The following is a 16822-nucleotide window of genomic DNA, read 5'->3' on the forward strand; positions in this document are numbered from 1 at the left end:
TGTTATCTTGTTCCTCCTCATAGAGTGAATGAAATTGTAAGTACTCCAATTTCTTTCACAACATGAAGAAGAACAATTGTAAGTACTCCAATTGTAAGGACTCCAATTGTTTTATCATCAATGGTCTTAACTTCAGGATCAGCAGATCCACTACTAGCACCGGTGTTAACAGACCCGGCACTAGAACTAATAGGAGGTGTACCTCCGCTGCTCATGGTTCCTGAAAAATATTGGTCACAATCATAATTAACATCACTGAAAGTAGTGGAATTATCTTAATTTTGCTCTTGCTGTTCTTTTGCTCTTGCTTTTCTTAATTTTGCTTCTATGTTATTGACCGCAGATCTACATATATGTCTATTCATGATGACATCGATGTCCCATTTTCTACAACAAAAGATGAACTTTTTTACAAATTGAATGAACTGCATTATTGTTCCCGCATGTCTTGATATAAGCTAACACTATTTCCTAGCTCAGAATTGCTATCTCGTTTTAAAACCAAAAGTAAGAAGTAAGAACTAAGAAAGTAGCTAGTGGATTCAATTTCAATAATGGTGTTTGACGCATTGCCGCTGCATTATTCTGCACTACAAGTTAAGAGACACAACAAAATAACATAAGAACTAGCTAGCCCATAGTTGTTGCTATACACACAACAAATTGAAGAACAAATATGAGAAGAAGAGCAGAACAAACGTACCTGAAACGGCTAGAAATTCAATCTCCAAGCTCAAGGTCCAAGCGAATCGAAGAAGAGGAGAACTAGAGAAGTCTTGAGTAGAAAAATTCCGACTTGCGAAGAAGAGCAGAAGAGGAACGACTGAACAACGAAGCCAGAAGAGAAACGCTCAATCTGGGTCTCGTTTTTGCAGAAGAGAAACAATGAAGGAGGTGTTCCGTCGCGTCTTTTGCAGAAGAGAAAAGATGAAGTGGCTGAGATGTTGCGTCTCTCTCTCTCGATCTAGGTCTTTTGTTTTAAATTTTTTTTTTAAAATTTTTGTAGAGTTAAAAGTCAGTATTACCCCCACGTTTCTGATTTATTTACATTCTGACGTTTTCACATAGGATACGGACATATCCAAATCGTTTCCAAATCAGGATAAGCGTTTCCGAGCCGTTTCATACCCGTTTCCTTGATCGATACGGGATACGCCCGCAATTTCGTGTTTCCGTGCATCATAGGTCTTAAGTTTCTATGAGCTTCACATTCTAGATGGCTACAGGAAATGGAACGAAAGCAGGATGAAACCATAGCTGTGCAAAATTATTTTGGAAAAACTTCGACAGGGAGACCAGTTACACAAAACTGAAAATGAGGTGCTCAATGAACAGAACCAGAAATTTCATAAATGTTATAAGAAAGTGCTTACTGAGGAGGTGTGTCATTAAGCACACAAAGACTTGCTGCACCCCTCCCAACAGCTGTTGTTGATCCTCCCATTAACCGCTGTGATGTAGCAAACTGAAGCTGCTCTTCCAATTCCTGATGCTGCTCAACCTGTATCACATTCCCATCCTCCTCAATCGGTTTCCCAACCTCCTCAATCTCATTCCCAGCCTGCTGAAGCCCTTCCCCAGCCTCCTCAATCTCATTCACAGCCTGCTGAAGCCCTTCCCCAGCCTCCTCAAGCCCTTCTCCATCAAGCTGAACCCATTCCCCATCAACATGACCCTCCACATCAAAAGACCCGATGGACATTTCGGCACGTATTGACATCAATCTCCTCTCTTCTCTCTCCAAGCGTCGGATTAGGATTCTGGCTAACCATCTCAATGATCGAAGGGATCGCATTTGCTCCTGAATGTCTTCCCGATCAAGATGAAATTGGGCACACATTGCCGTCATTTTCGTCTCTTCTCTATGCAAGCTTCCAATTCGGATTCGGATTAACCTTCTAAGTGATCGAAGGGATTGCTTTTTCTCCTCAATGTCTTCCTGATCAAGCTGAAATTGGGCATCCATCGCCTTCAATTTCCTATGTTCTCTCTGCAGGCGTTGCATACGAATCCGAGCTAACCCTCTCAGTAATGGAAGGGGTTGCATTTGCTGAGGCATGGTTGAGTGGGTCGAGTCTGAGAAGGAATCAGGGTTTTGAGCTTTTAGGAACAGAGAGAAATGGAGAATGGGGGTTTTGGGATTGGGTGGAACAAAACTGTACGTTTGGGTTTTACACGGGCTCCGCTTCTCGCAGCAATAAATTCCAAGTCTATTGGGATGCAAACTAGCATTGTGTTTGGGGATTTGGAGATCAACATATCTCTTGCTAATGGAATCCGAAATCCTCAACCTACAAATGCAAAGAGAAGAAAATTTGATATATGCAGGCAAGTAGGTGAGAGAAGAAAGTTGTATACTATTCCAAACCTGAGTTAACTAAAACTGTTGCCTATTGCTCCCAAAAAAACAAAAAACATATATATATATATATATTTTTTTTTCTCAGGTAAGGATATCCTTACCTTAGCTTAGGAACGGCTTTTCAGTTTTTAACCATTTTTCGATCACATATTTACATCTTAACTGTTCAATTTTTAGGTCCTAATGTATAGATCATTTATTCAAATTTTTAGCCAAATTGATGATCGTTAAGGTATCAAACTTGATTAAACTAAGGAACGAACTGAATCTGTCGAATCGGAACCATTCGTGTTCATTATTGTAAATTGCATCTTTAATGCCTTAACAATCATCAATTTGGCTGAAATTGTGCAGAGATGATCTATACAATATGACCTAAAAACTTAACGGTTAAGATGTGAATATGTGATCAAAAAGTAGTCAAAAACTTGAAATCCGTTCCTAAGCTAAGGTAAGGACATCCTTAGCTAAGAAAGACTCTATATATATATGGGTCCGGATCAAGGGACATCTTATTTTACACAAATTTTGACATACCTTGTGAACCATTAGATTTTAAAATGTTCAATGGTCTAGATTCGTTTCTTGAATGATGTCAACACAACACCAAGTGATGTGGATAATGACGTGGCATTATATATTTCTAATCTAAAATTATAATTGGATTACACTTTTCTTCATGAAATAAAAAAGGAAAATGAAAATTTGGAGAATAGATGACATCCACGAAAAAAAAAAACAGAAGAAAAAACGTTGGAAAAGAGCCAGAGAAAAAACATTGGACGCTAGAAACAAGAAGACCAGGGAGTAATCGAAGCAATCGCATATCCAAGGCCTTACACTGAAATTAAAGTACGCTTTCAGAGTTTATGGTCACTTTTCGGTCGCATATCCACATCTCGACCGTTCTGTTTTTAAGTACTAATGTATCAATCATCTCTATAAAATTTCAGCCACGTTGATGGTCATTAAGGCACTGACAACTGAGTTTATTGAAAAACTGCCTCAGGGAGAAGAACTCAACTTTGATGAAAAGTAGATCTTAGCCTTGCGCTCGTTCCATGACAACTCGAGTTTAGCATACTACTAGGTAAGTTCTCCTGAACAATGCCGCAGGTTTGTTTGCTTGCTAAGCTTTAAACATTTATTAAATTTACACATTTCAAAAACTAGGGTTTCACCATGTTTGTATAATTACATATTACAAAAGTGGAAATCCCAGGTAAAAGTTGATATCTTAACCAGACTTATCTATTTACATTTTCCAAAAAATGAAGGAAGAAAAAAAAAGACCAATAGAAACTGCGTGAAGTTACGATACAAAAGCTTTTGACCTCAAACTTGAACTTCGAAAGGTCGTCCAACCCATCCAAAGGCAATTAGTATTTCGCTCACCATGTATTATTGCCTGTCTCAAAGCATTAGTAAAGGCAAGCTTAATAATCAAGAAAAATTGTTTCACAAATAGTGTTCCAATATTGATAAAATGTATATGTAATCTGGCATTTCTTTTTTATACAATCATTCATTATATGCCATATATCACAGCAAAAATACAAATGCTATGATATAATTTATAAAGTGCAATAAAAAAACTACAAACATAATAATCTGTTTATTTATATAGTGACAATGAACACTAACCAATACCATTAAAGACTACATACTGATTTCCTCTATATATAAAATCATTCAAACGGTAGGCTTCAATGTGATTCTATATTTAGAGGTTGAGTGATTTAATTAAATGAAATCACAAAGGGCAAAGAAAAACGAAAAATTGAGATCCACATTCATATTTTCATATAGCCAATAAAAGACCATAATAGGGTGTTAAGCCTATAACAAACGAAGTGTATCTAATTTTGGTACCATCTGCTATGGAAAACCAATCCTGCGCTCTGAAAATCTGTCCGCTAAGTTGTTTTTGAGGCACCAATATTTTTTTCTTTTAGGAATTCATATTTAACTTTATTTTTCTCTTTCTGCTTTTGGAAATTTATTGAACACATCAATCAATCAGGGCTTGACACTGTTATTTTTATGTCTATGCATTCATGTGTATGTTTGGCAGTATAGTAAAGTTGAGTGTGTTTTGAAAATGCTACTTTGCTTGGACTGTAGGTTTAAATGATCGTTTGTAAGGCTCGGGGAGAAACCTATATTCCATTTGGATCAGTGATCAATTTCTGCTACTCATTACACTACTGTTATTACATTCCCACTAAGCGAACCAATTCATAAAATAAATGTTAAAACAACAAACCCAGAACTTTTACAAGGACAAAGAATGAATTCACCGAAAAAAAAAAAAAAAGACAGAGAGAGAGAGAGAGAAAGACTGCATTACTGGGCAATATCTACTACCAATCTGGAAAACTTCTTTCAAATCATAACCAAACAAAGATAAATCCAATCACTGATTGATCAGAAGCTCAAATATACACTCAGACATATACAGATGCAGAAGAAACACATAAGATAAGAAGGACTCGCCTGAGAGAGACAAAAATCTTGTGCTTGCTGGGATTCCGCAAACAAATCAATGAAATGCCAAGTCTGAAACCAAGACTTCATCTCCTCAAATAAGATCTAATAAGAAGAGCAAAAATAAATGAACGATGCTTTAACAGATGCACGGTGAAATGACTAAAGCTGCAGATGCAATACACAAAATACAATAAAGTAAAGCATGTCGAGTAGCAACAATTCACATCTGATTATAAAACCAAATCTGAAATAGTAAGCTGCATTGACAATGAACCCTAACATCACCTCTCCCTTTAAGGGATAGTGAGAACTAAGTGAGAGGTGGTGTAGAAAGTTGAGATCATACAGTGATGGTATGGTAGGGACCAGGAAGACAATAAGAAAAAGCACACAAACAAGCAGATCATAATTCGGTGTTATTAACATCTTCAATCATAATATTCACACCAAAGGGGCCTACTAGTCAAAAGGGTCTAGCCTTTGGTATACAACTTAGCAACTATAGATAATACGAGCATTACTTGGTGACTTCAATTTTTTGTTGGACATCCAAGTGTCTTACGTTTTCTGAAGGGTATTATTGTTTGTAAAAGGTATTTACTGATAAAAAGCCTTAAATTGTAATCAATATCTGGAAATGTGATGTCTCAACCATTGGCTTTAAAGAGCAGTGTAATGTGAGCAACAAACATATAATTGTGAAATTTTTTCTGAATGCTTAGATATTAACACTGCTTCCTTGTATGTTACTGTCACAGCTTAGCAACTAATCAAAAGGGGGCCTCAAAGCCTGTAAGATACAAGGAAGCAGTGTTAATATCTAACTATTCAATTTTTTGACAAGTAGGCCCTTAGGTAGAGTTATGTTCCGTAAGGGTCTAGCCTACTAGTCAAAAGGGGGCTTCAAAGCCTGTAAGTGATCAATTACTTTACTAATGTCCTTTGTATAAAGAAAAGTCTTTGAGATGTTAAGCTAAATAGAAAATCAAAACTAAATTCTATGCACGGCAAGACTTATGTTGACAGAACGAAGTCCTATCTGGATCACTTAATCAATTGTTTACAAAATAATGCACAGCTCTCTCCAGCTTGACCTAAAGCACTCAAGAATTCTTGAGTAGAATGTATGTCAATCATATTGGGAATACTTCTTTACCACCATTTTGGCTGGTCTATTTCAGCAACAGCGGCCTATTCCTGAAGTAGAGCATATAAAGAAATACAAAGTAGCCATAAGACCATTCAGTAACTATACGCATACTTTTAACAGTTGAGCAAAACTAACAAAATTATCATTTCCAAAGGGTGTCTTCATCTCCTGAAACTGCCATCCTATGCTTTACTAATGTAAATCATATAACCGAGTACAGGAGAACTGAAACCTAAAGAACTCGATGCAACAAAGCAGGATTGTTTTTCTTTGACTTCTACGAAAACTGTACCATTGGAACCATGGAAATGAAAGTATTCCCATAAAACCCCTCAAATACAGTAATTGTGTCCATAAGATATATATATAAAACCAATATTTAAGATTAAATTAATTCTACCATTATGGTACTCAAGCAAAAGAGCCAGCATTTAACAATCACTTAGCAACCCACAATTAAGCAAAAATCATGAAAAACAAAATCTGACCTGCAATTTTGGCAGCCAAATCCTTGAACTTCAAATCATCAACATGTTCTTTCTTTTCAGCCTCACCCAAATCAGCTAAAGCAGCTGAGCCTTTTCCCAATCTGAAAAGGTACAATTGAAATGAAATTAGCATCTCCTTTTGGATGTTAAATTAGAGATATCAGTTGGAAATTGACATGTCCAAGAAACCAAATATCTCCACATTAAGAGAACTTGATACCAACAGGAAATGAAAAACAAAATCCTAAAGAACAGCTTTTATAATAGAATCTGACTTGTTCGTATATCCCCATCAAGATGTTCTGCATTAAGGGTCCCTGCAAGCTCTCTAAAATCTTCATTGAAAATTGAATATGCACTGCAGAATAAAACCCTTTGAAAATTGAACATGCACAGCTTTATTGCATATCAAATTCAGGAACTAATGTGGGGCTGCTGACCTTCACGTTCATACGCTTTGCACATTGGCTTATTCTCATCAAAGTTCACTTTCAGTTATAGAATCTCAGGGTGCTCCTCAGCTGTTCTGCAGAGCAAACCAGTCGTCAGTGTGTTGTGAATTTGTGCCAACAACATGATCAGGTAAATCCATTTGCGAATATAGAAGATTCTAAGCTCAGGGCACTTCCTGACGGATACAGTTGCGGAATTCACTGCAGCAATTTCTTTTGCAATAGGGAGTTCTTCATAGAACCCTTCTAGAGACCAGTGTGTGTGTGTGTGTGTGTGTGTGTGTGATTGAACAGAGCGTATAATGATTGAACAACCTGACAATATCCCAATCCCTTTTTTGCTCCAACATTGCCATCTTCTTGCAGGTAGCCCAGAAGAGGCATTTTGAAATCTATTCCTCTATGCTGATGCCAATCACCAATTTCTTCATCCTTCATCACCAAAACCCACCACAGAAAGGCAGAAACTCTAAATAATGATGGAATTGCCAGCATATGTAACATAAAGGATTGAAATTCTCAACTGATACGAATAAGTCTATATGGATATCACTCCATTAACCCTTGCTTTTAGTGAGTGACAACAACAGTATTATTCCATTCCCAAAGCTGGTTTCTAGCTTCTGTTGAGTGAATGGTAGGGTGGAACTTGAGGAATTAAATATTCACAGAATTCCTGATTTGTTACATCCCTTGTTGTTTAATCTATGTTAATTATCTCTATTTTTAACATGTCATAGATATCTTTCCGAGAACTTAAATTCTGTCGTGATATTTCATAATCTACTCAGAACTGCGAAAGGAAAAGAAAAAAAAAAGCAACAGAGAGGTTAACTGACCTTGATATTTGCAAAGGTCTTCCATGTAGATATCTGGCATCTACAGAAAAATTACAAAAAAAAATCAATAAACTTCACACGCAAGGCTTACAAAAAACGAACTTCTATCAATTTGATTCATGGTTAACAAAGGCGGATAGCAGCAGTAGCGGTTAAACTCATTATACAGCCAACATGCATATTAAAGGGATATATTATGAAGAGCTGATGTACTCTGAGATGCCAATTTTTCCTTAAATTTTCTAAAAGTGCCTGGAACACAGCATGAAGATGGACTTACAAAAAAAATAGACTCATAGTCGCAGTGTCGACGCAGTCTCAAAACAAAAATTCATCATCTGGACTGAGCTAAAAATACACTTGTACACCATTTTGTTTTCCTCCTAAATAACACACATTATCTGAACTGAGGGGCAGGCAAAATTTACTCACAGCAAGAAGTAACAAAAATAAATGTAGTTTCTAATTTGAGAAGGTTACCATCGGCTTCTAAAAGAAAGTGATCTGACTGAAAGTTTCCTATGTTCTGGGAGCTAAGGATCCTTAAATATTATTCTTCTTGTTTTAAAGTATCAGAGTTGATTTTGACATGATAAGGATTGCGCAAACCAAGAGCATTCAAAAAAAAAAAAAAATCATAGCTATAACTTAACAAAGATTGCATATTTGCATAGAAGGGAATATATCAGTTTATCAGTCAAAGTATTGCAAAGGTTAGGCAGCAATATATAGCCAATGTGAATTTACAACATTAATCAGGAGCTAAGGATCCTGAAATATTATTCTTCTTGTTTTAAAGTATCAGAGTTGATTCTGACATGATAAGGATTGCACAAACCAAAAGCATTCAAAGGAATACTAATGTTAAAGTGGAATCAGATATCCATTCTCAAAAAAAAAAAAAAAAAAAAAAAAAATCATAGCTATAACGTAACAAAGATTGCATATTTGCATAGAAGGGAATGTATCAGTTTATCAGTCAAAGTATTGCAAAGGTTAGGCAGCAATATAAGTTTATCAGTCAATGTGAATTTACAACATTGATCCAGAAATACAAATAAAAAATGCAATGATGTGTTTGAATGTTTGATTGAACTTGGGCATTAGAGTTGCAACTACCTGAGCAGGCAGAGCATCCGCAATGATGTGTCCTCCAGCCGGAACCTTTCAAACAAATCAGAAATTCAATCATATCAAAATTAAATCAGAAATACAATTGGACCTGTCGGGACTGGATCTTCTTACCCACCGAGTTCATCCCTTCTTTCTCTCCAAGTTCTGGGCTTTGATGACGAACTCGATCCCAATCAGATCAGAATCTTTCTAGAAGCGATTGCATTACGTGTAAGGAAACCAGCTAGCGGTGCGATAAGGACAACGGAGTAGATAGTAGGGACAAAAACCCACTCACATTTAGAAGAGAGAATATAACTGGAAAGAGCGCCATAGCGCTGCTGCGGGTTTGTTTGTTTTTTTGGTTTTTCCATGAACTTTATATGTAATAGAGTAATAGTTTGACATAAACAGAAAGTTCTGGTCCATATATTCAGAACACTTGGTACATACACAAAAGAAAAGAAATGCAAAGTAGCAACAATTTAACACTTGGACAGAAACTTGCAACCATGTTACATAAATGAACAGATAATAGATAAAGTAGCTTAAAATTTTTTTGATCCAATGTTACACAAATGAACAGAAAGTTGGTTTCTACCTAAGCTTAAAAACTTTTTGATCCAGCAAGGCATTCATTACCTAATTATATTACCAATATGGATTCGTTCACACTTTCAAATCAACTTGAATAAAAAGAGATCAGTGCCTAATCAATCATATACCTTGCAGATAAACTGAGGAAGCTACCTCCTTTCTAGCTCAACTATATATGTTTGTTTAATCTAACAACAAATCCTCGCACTTTCACCTACACAACTTCTCTGGTTTTTCTACAGGCAGATAAGTTCGCAAGGGTGCATAATTGTACAACTATACTAAGTAAATAATCATAAGCAAGTCCCACATGTTTCTTAGTGCTTTCTGTTGGTGTTAATGACTTTCTCCCTCATTGCCATTCCAAATTGAAGCTCAGCATTAGCCATTCCCTATAAGTAATAAAGCAAAATCGTTAGGCCAAAAGAAAATCCAGAGCATATACGTGAATCTTAGACATTGTGCTTTTAAAAATCTAGGTTTAGTTAATCAATGCCACTCATAAAAAATCATTAATTTTCCTTGCATTTGTAACCAAATATATGGATAACATGTTCACTTATGATCTTGCTTGAGACTTATAACCTTTTATATTCAATTGAAAACAATCGCTTCCAATTTACTGTGCCAGGTCAAATATATGTCTATTCAGCATTGCTCTTTACTATGAACTCACCAATAGCCTGGGTTGGCTAAGAATGCGCAAGTTTTATTGCCACTGTTACTAATGGCCTCCTCAATCATATGTTGGAGTTGATATCTATGCTTCTCATTTGCTTCAATTTCCTGCAAAAGATGATGTTGGTAATGAGATCAAAAGCCAACAAATGCTGTAACATTTATGAGTGTTAGCACAAACAGACATAAAGCTCAGTGGGTGAATAAATGTAGTACTTATCCTTAAACAAAGCACAAACAGAGCACCTTGCTGTGTCGGGTGTGCTTGTATTCATAGCAGCAGCCCTTGTCAGTCTTCTACATTGCTCCCAGTTTGGTTCTCCAACCAGATAAACATAAGACGATCACAATGTTTAATTGCAAAGAACCACTCAAGTTCGTAGATATAAAAAATTGCTGAAATCAAAATAGGATGTGGGTTAGAACCTTGCTTAGAAGGGTCTAATGTGACCACTGAAACTACCCAACTCAAGAAAACAAAAGATTCAAGAATTTAACAAAATAACTGGTGCAAGGTTAATTTTGATACGTAAGGACAAATGGACCATAATAGTAGCACACTATTCAACTTCATTCAACTACTCAAAGTTATAAAACAGAAGAACTACATGCAGACTTAACTTGAACACCTACAATACCAAACTGACGAAGTACACAAAACCAGATTCATAGCTAACCAAAAATTAACTCTTAATATTCACAGTGAGAGTTACACAATTACCCATTGCACTTGCAGGAAGCCAAAACAAACCCGGACACAAAGTCATCCTCTTCTCCTTCACTCAATAACGGGTCTCCTGTAAATTCAACCAAAATCAACTCTCATGCTAAATTCAAAGGGGGAAACTAATTCCTACCCAACAGAAGTATAGATAGCAAAAAGTCAAAAACACTTATTGAAGGAGGTGTTCTTTGCCGAGACTCCGACGAACCTATTCCTACACGCGATGAAAGCTGAGAAGTGATTTGATTCCGGGGATTAATAAGAAGGAGCTTTGTGTCATCAAAAAAATAAGAAGGAGCTTTGAGACGATTGATGAAGTAATGAACGAGGAGAGAGTGAAGAAAAAAAAAAGTTGCAGGTGATTGATAAGGCCTTTATTACCCAAAACCCCAAATCAATCACACGTGAAATTTTAGAGTAAATTCTTCAAATGATACCTAAATTATTGTGAAAGGTACTTTTTAGTACCTACGACTTTTTCTTACTCTAAATGGTACCTAAAGTATTGTGCTATTATCAAATTTACTACCTTGGTTAGCTTTTCAGCCTTTTCTATTAAAATCGCTTACGTGGCATGTAATTTTTTTGAAAAAAAAACTCCAAATGGTACCATTGGGGGTAAAAAAAAATATTATAGGTACCAAAAAATATATATTTTGCAATAGTTTGGGTATTATTTGGACTTTTTTCTAACAGAGTACATGTCACGTAGGCGACTTTAACAGAAAAGTTAATGGAGGTACTATATTTGGTAACGATGCAACAGTTCAGGTACCATTTGGGTAAAAAAAAATTTAAAGGTGCCAAAAAAACCTTTCGCTGTCATTTGGGTACCATTTGGAGTTTTTACCCGAAATTTTATTACCACAAACCCTCAGCCTCGATTCTACTGTCTCTCTCCCTCTATCACCCTCGCTGTCTCTTTGTGGAGCAAACACAAGCAGCACATAACGCAAACAGCTGGAGGGACAATCCCGTAAAAAGGACGCAAAGCCAAGGGCAGAATACATCATGTTTGGATTTTAGTATAGTTATAATTTCTTAGTTGATATTTTTTTTTATTAAATTGGGGTGTCAATCCATTAATAGGTAGAATGAGGCAAATATTACACAATAACCTGTCCTATGAAGGGCCGACAGAAATAAGCTACTGCTAAAAGCACCAAAACTAGAACGCTACCTAACTCAATATCAACTAAGAGACCATGTAGTTTTGGGGCTTTTAGCAATAGCTTATTTCTCAAACTAGAACCCTACTATTTTTATCAACTACATGGTCTGAATTGTAGTGTACCGTACAAAATAGTCCTCAAACTTATAAGGTGATCAATAAGATACTCAAGCTTTCGATAACACATTATCTAGGTATCTTCATCATTTTTCGTCACTACTCTATAATCTATTACAAGAGATCACATATTCACATGTTCGTGCACGCGCGTGTCTTTTCTTTAGCAGAAATAACTGTAATACCCCTAAATGGTTTTTCTATAGTTGCTCCCTCTATTTCCCTTCAAATTTCTCTCCGAAAATCAATAGTTGTGCCAATTTTTCTCCCAAATTTCCCTCCAAAACTTCATCACCACATCATACCCCCTTGATATTCACTCCATCAGTTTTCATACAAAGCATCACCATCATCATCTTATAACAATTTAATTGATTAAAAGACAAAGACTTGATACCTCTGGGTTTAATCAGAAAAGTAAAAAAACAAAAATGGCCCTCAAAATTTTATCACGTGGTCTTTTACAACAGAGTCGTGACGGAAAATAACGGAGGTATCTCAATAGTGGGCTTTCGAAAGTCTGATACCTTATTGATGACTTTATAAGTTTGGATACCATTTTATCCGGTTCACTAAAATTCAAACCTTATAGCAGATAAAAACCCTTGAGTTTATATTTGTATATAAAACATTTGTGATTCTGATCCTTGAGTTTTGCAAAAAAAATATAAAAAAAAGAGTTCTATTGTTGAATTTCTCATCAACATAGACAAAGAGAAAATCTAAGTAAACTCTATGGCCTTTTCTTCTTCTCACCACTGGCCCCACTTCGCCTTTCTATAATTGTTTGGCTCCAAAAACCAGTCTGGTTGCAAACAGTCTCTTTTGAGTGCACAGGCGTGCCAGCACAGTGGGGTGCAGTCGTCGGGGCATCCTTGACCTAACTTCTTGATCAAACAATGTGGACGATGAGAGCATCAACCCCGTCACAAGGTTCTTTTCTCTGCCTTTTGGAAAAAGACTTCTTGTCTTACTGATAAGGCCTTGTGGTGTGATCTCTTCGCGTCACTGAATCGATACTCAACGTTGTAGGTTAAGCAGAGCAATCACCGGAAAGTAGGAGAAAGCACGGGTTTGCTAAACTGTATCTTTAGCTTCGCTGGGTTGCGAGGGCGTTACCCTTCCATATGTTCCATGTCCACCACACAACTTAATTGCATGGGATTTCTTACATATTATTGACAGTGAATAGGCTGGTGGCCCACCTTGACTCCTTCCTTAATTGAACCATGCATGAACCACAAGAGTTGAGAATTGTACCTGTCGGGTCAATTTGCTGTAAGTCATTCTTTGCATTGGATTTTTCTTTCGTGGGTATAGCGTAAGCCTCAAGTTCCGCTGCAGAAAGAACACGTATAGGGTCTAAAGAGGCGTCATCGTTCCCCCAAAGTGAGTGACCATCAATCTCTGCACCCTGAAAAGATGGGAAAAGAACAATTCAAGTTCCAAGGAAAAACCCACAAAAAGACAAAAAAATCTCTGACGCAAGTCCAAAAAAGAGTTACCTCATTTCGTTGCAGCATCGGTTGAGAAGAAGTTGAAATGTCACCAAGAAAGTCGGTATTCAGAGTGAACTCAGCATTGGGATCACAATAAATAGGGCCAAGACTGGTGTCAGTTTTCCGACGCTTAAAGTGCACCTCACTATTTGTCACGCCCCGAATTTTGAATAACTAATTCAAAATCCGAAACATGAAAAATCAACTAAAAACACAAATCACTCAAATTTCGAATCTCAAATTAATTATTACAACTCACTTAAACAAAGTAAATATGTAAAGCTCAAATTGAGCATCACTCACCTCGCTATTACAATCACTGTAAAACTATAACTATTACTCTAACCCGTGCGATCACCGCCCTGAATCTCCTAACCTGCAAGATTTCCCGCTACACAATTTGAATAGTGTACCGGGATTGCAACAACACCAAACCCGGTAAGCTTTTGACAGCTCGTGAGTAAATAAGAAGGGAATGTTGATTTTATAACACATTTATTTTAACTCAAGTAAAAATCAACAATCTCAACATCTGTAAGGAAACATCAAACCAAAACACGGAAAATCCACAACGAATACATTTCCACAATCCTCAAATCCACAATATCACTACTTTGGTCCATCCCAACTGTTTGGATCCAACTATATCTCGGTTATTATCTAACCGGCGGTCTTCGGACTCCCAGTCCTCAGAGCACTACAACTACATCTCGGTTCTTATCTAACCGGCGGTCTTCGGACTCCCAGTCCTCAGAGCACTACAACTACATCTCGGTTCTTATCTAACCGGCGGTCTTCGGACTCCCAGTCCTCAGAGCACTACAATTCTACCCTCTAATCAACTCAGAAGATCAACATAATTATCACACACAATTATCGGTTAACATCATCGTAAACAATCATGGTAATTTCCAATACAATATCATATCTCAACCAAATTATCATAATTCCACACCCACCTCAATGTCACACCATTCCATATATATATCCACGTAAATATATATATATACGTAATCATCCGCACAGGGATAATCACTAATACCAACTATAAATCACACACAAGAAAATCAGGAAATTCATTTTGTATAATTAAAACATTTTACTTACCTATGGACCGTAGTTGATCAAGTCCATATGATTAAAAACAAATATTTATTCCATAAATATTTTTCACACAATTACGACAAAATAAATTAATTAACAGTACTCGGTTCGTAATATGAACCGCGTGAGATTTACTCACCTCTAATCCCACTGCGTCTTCAATTTCACAAAACACGCCAAAACCGCTCACCAAGGAAGACCGTCAATCACCTAAATCCAATATGATCATAACTTAGCCCACAACTCATAATTAAAATAAAGACGATCCAACGGTCGGATCGAAATTATATGATGATCCAACGGTCGGATCCTCACGGATCGCCCATAGGATCATCCCCCAAAATTATCACGAAGATCCAACGGTCGGATCTTCCTGAATCATCCTTATCAATATCTCCACAAAATTTCATGAAAATCCGACGGTCGGATTCTCACGAATCGCCTTCCAAAACCCTAATTCACAATTATACGAAAATCCAACGGTCGGATCTTCGCCCGTGACCTCACAAAGTCACCGGGACAGTCATACGATCAACATATCAAAACTACAAGTCCATCGGACGGTCCGATCTTCGAAAAACATTAATTGGATTATCGAAATCGATCGAAACCGTAAAAATTCATAACTAAATCATACGATATCCAAAAATTATGAATTATATATGCAAACGATCGTATCGAAACGTAGAATCTAAAACTGTAAAGAAATCACATTTTTGACCCCCGGAGGTGGCCGGAAAATGGTCGCCGGAAAAAGGGCAGAGCCGCCGCCGACCACCGCCAATGGTGTCGGGGCCTGGCTGCTCCTCTTCCTCTCATCAAGCCCAATAATTTTTATAACTAGCACGAAGTCTGAAAATGACCGGAAGGGGTCGAAAATTACCTTGAACAGTATGAAGGTGGCCGGAAAATTTCCAGAAACCGGCGAGAATTTCCAGAAACCGGCGAGCTCGATTTTCGACATAAAAAATTCAATTTCAGGCCTCGATTCCTTCTAGAGAGTTGTTAAGAACATCAAGGCGAACCCACTGGATCAAGAATAAATCAAAACGATGCACTACAGCTCGAGATATCCCGATCGAAAGATTTTCGTTTCGGATCGAAAACCGACCGAGCTCCGACGAACGTGAAACCGGTCACTCTAGGTGCAATCCTCCTAGTATGATGATCAGCAGGTTGAGGGGAGTTCATGGAGCCAAGGATCGGAAGTTTTGGTGGCCGGAGCTAGGAGAAAACCGGCGTTGACCGTTTTTGCTTCAAAGTTAGCAACTCCAGTTTGCCGGAGTTTGAGGCTTTCCCGGTGGAAACGATCGAGTCCGGTGGAGAGGAGGCGTCGAGGCGAAGGCAAGGGAGGTGATTTGGCGTCAAACGGTGGCCGGATGGTGGAGAACTCGGCCGGAGTTCGCCTGCTCTGTTTTCGCTTCGGCTCGGACGCGGAGGAGAGAGAGAAGCCGGCTTTCCAAAATGGGAAGGCTGAAATGATTTTTTTGGAAGTTTCCAAAAAAGGAAGCCTTATATCAAACTGAAAATATTTTCAAAAAATCATAACTAATTCATACGAACTCTGATTTTTGTGTTCCGCATATGCACGTGATCATATCGACGAGCTCTACAACTTTCGTGAAGGAAGTTTTCCCAAATTCTGTACGTATAAAAAGTCGATTTCGCGTGCCCTAATTAACGTACGCTTTTCGAAATAAAATCGTTTCGAACAATTCCACACTTCTCCAAGCTTCGTACAATCTCCCATGACCTCGAAATCATTCTAAAATGTCCTCGGAGAATAAATTGGATTTTCGGGGTATTACACTATTATTGCTACTACTGCTCCCACTACGCCTTCTTTCTTGGATTGCTGGTCTTTTCAGCTTAAGTGGACGGACCAAAGCGATGTGAGAATCTAAAGAGTCTCCATCATCTTCCAGAAAGTCGACCGGATGAGCCTGACGGTTGCTATCTGGGAGCAAAGCACTACTAGGAAGCAAAGTCCTATTAGGAGGCGCAGGGACATTGGTGCTACATTCAACTTCACGAGGAA

General features: G+C 37.5%; 2 long non-coding RNA genes across 8 annotated transcripts; both read right to left on the minus strand.

Annotated features, from left to right (window-relative positions):
- Positions 1 to 4852: 4852 nt before the first annotated feature.
- On the minus strand, positions 4853 to 11215 carry LOC112192880. 7 transcript variants are annotated; one of them, XR_002933677.2, is made up of 12 exons: positions 11102 to 11215; positions 10891 to 10966; positions 10416 to 10565; positions 10168 to 10277; positions 9027 to 9883; positions 8901 to 8945; positions 7782 to 7821; positions 7258 to 7374; positions 6931 to 7016; positions 6766 to 6848; positions 6491 to 6591; positions 4853 to 4921 (listed from the first exon to the last, which is right to left on the minus strand). It is a non-coding gene; the product is annotated as an uncharacterized LOC112192880 (long non-coding RNA). The 7 variants fall into 7 exon arrangements; XR_005804550.1 differs by having other exon boundaries at positions 4854 to 4954; positions 9031 to 9883; XR_005804548.1 differs by having other exon boundaries at positions 4854 to 4954; positions 6931 to 7011.
- Positions 11216 to 12754: 1539 nt separating this feature from the next.
- On the minus strand, positions 12755 to 15144 carry LOC112192875. The gene is made up of 3 exons (XR_005804561.1): positions 14924 to 15144; positions 13687 to 14071; positions 12755 to 13595 (listed from the first exon to the last, which is right to left on the minus strand). It is a non-coding gene; the product is annotated as an uncharacterized LOC112192875 (long non-coding RNA).
- Positions 15145 to 16822: the final 1678 nt, after the last annotated feature.

Source organism: Rosa chinensis, chromosome 1, assembly GCF_002994745.2.
Source record: "Rosa chinensis cultivar Old Blush chromosome 1, RchiOBHm-V2, whole genome shotgun sequence".
In the NCBI taxonomy this organism is placed as follows: Eukaryota; Viridiplantae; Streptophyta; class Magnoliopsida; order Rosales; family Rosaceae; genus Rosa; species Rosa chinensis.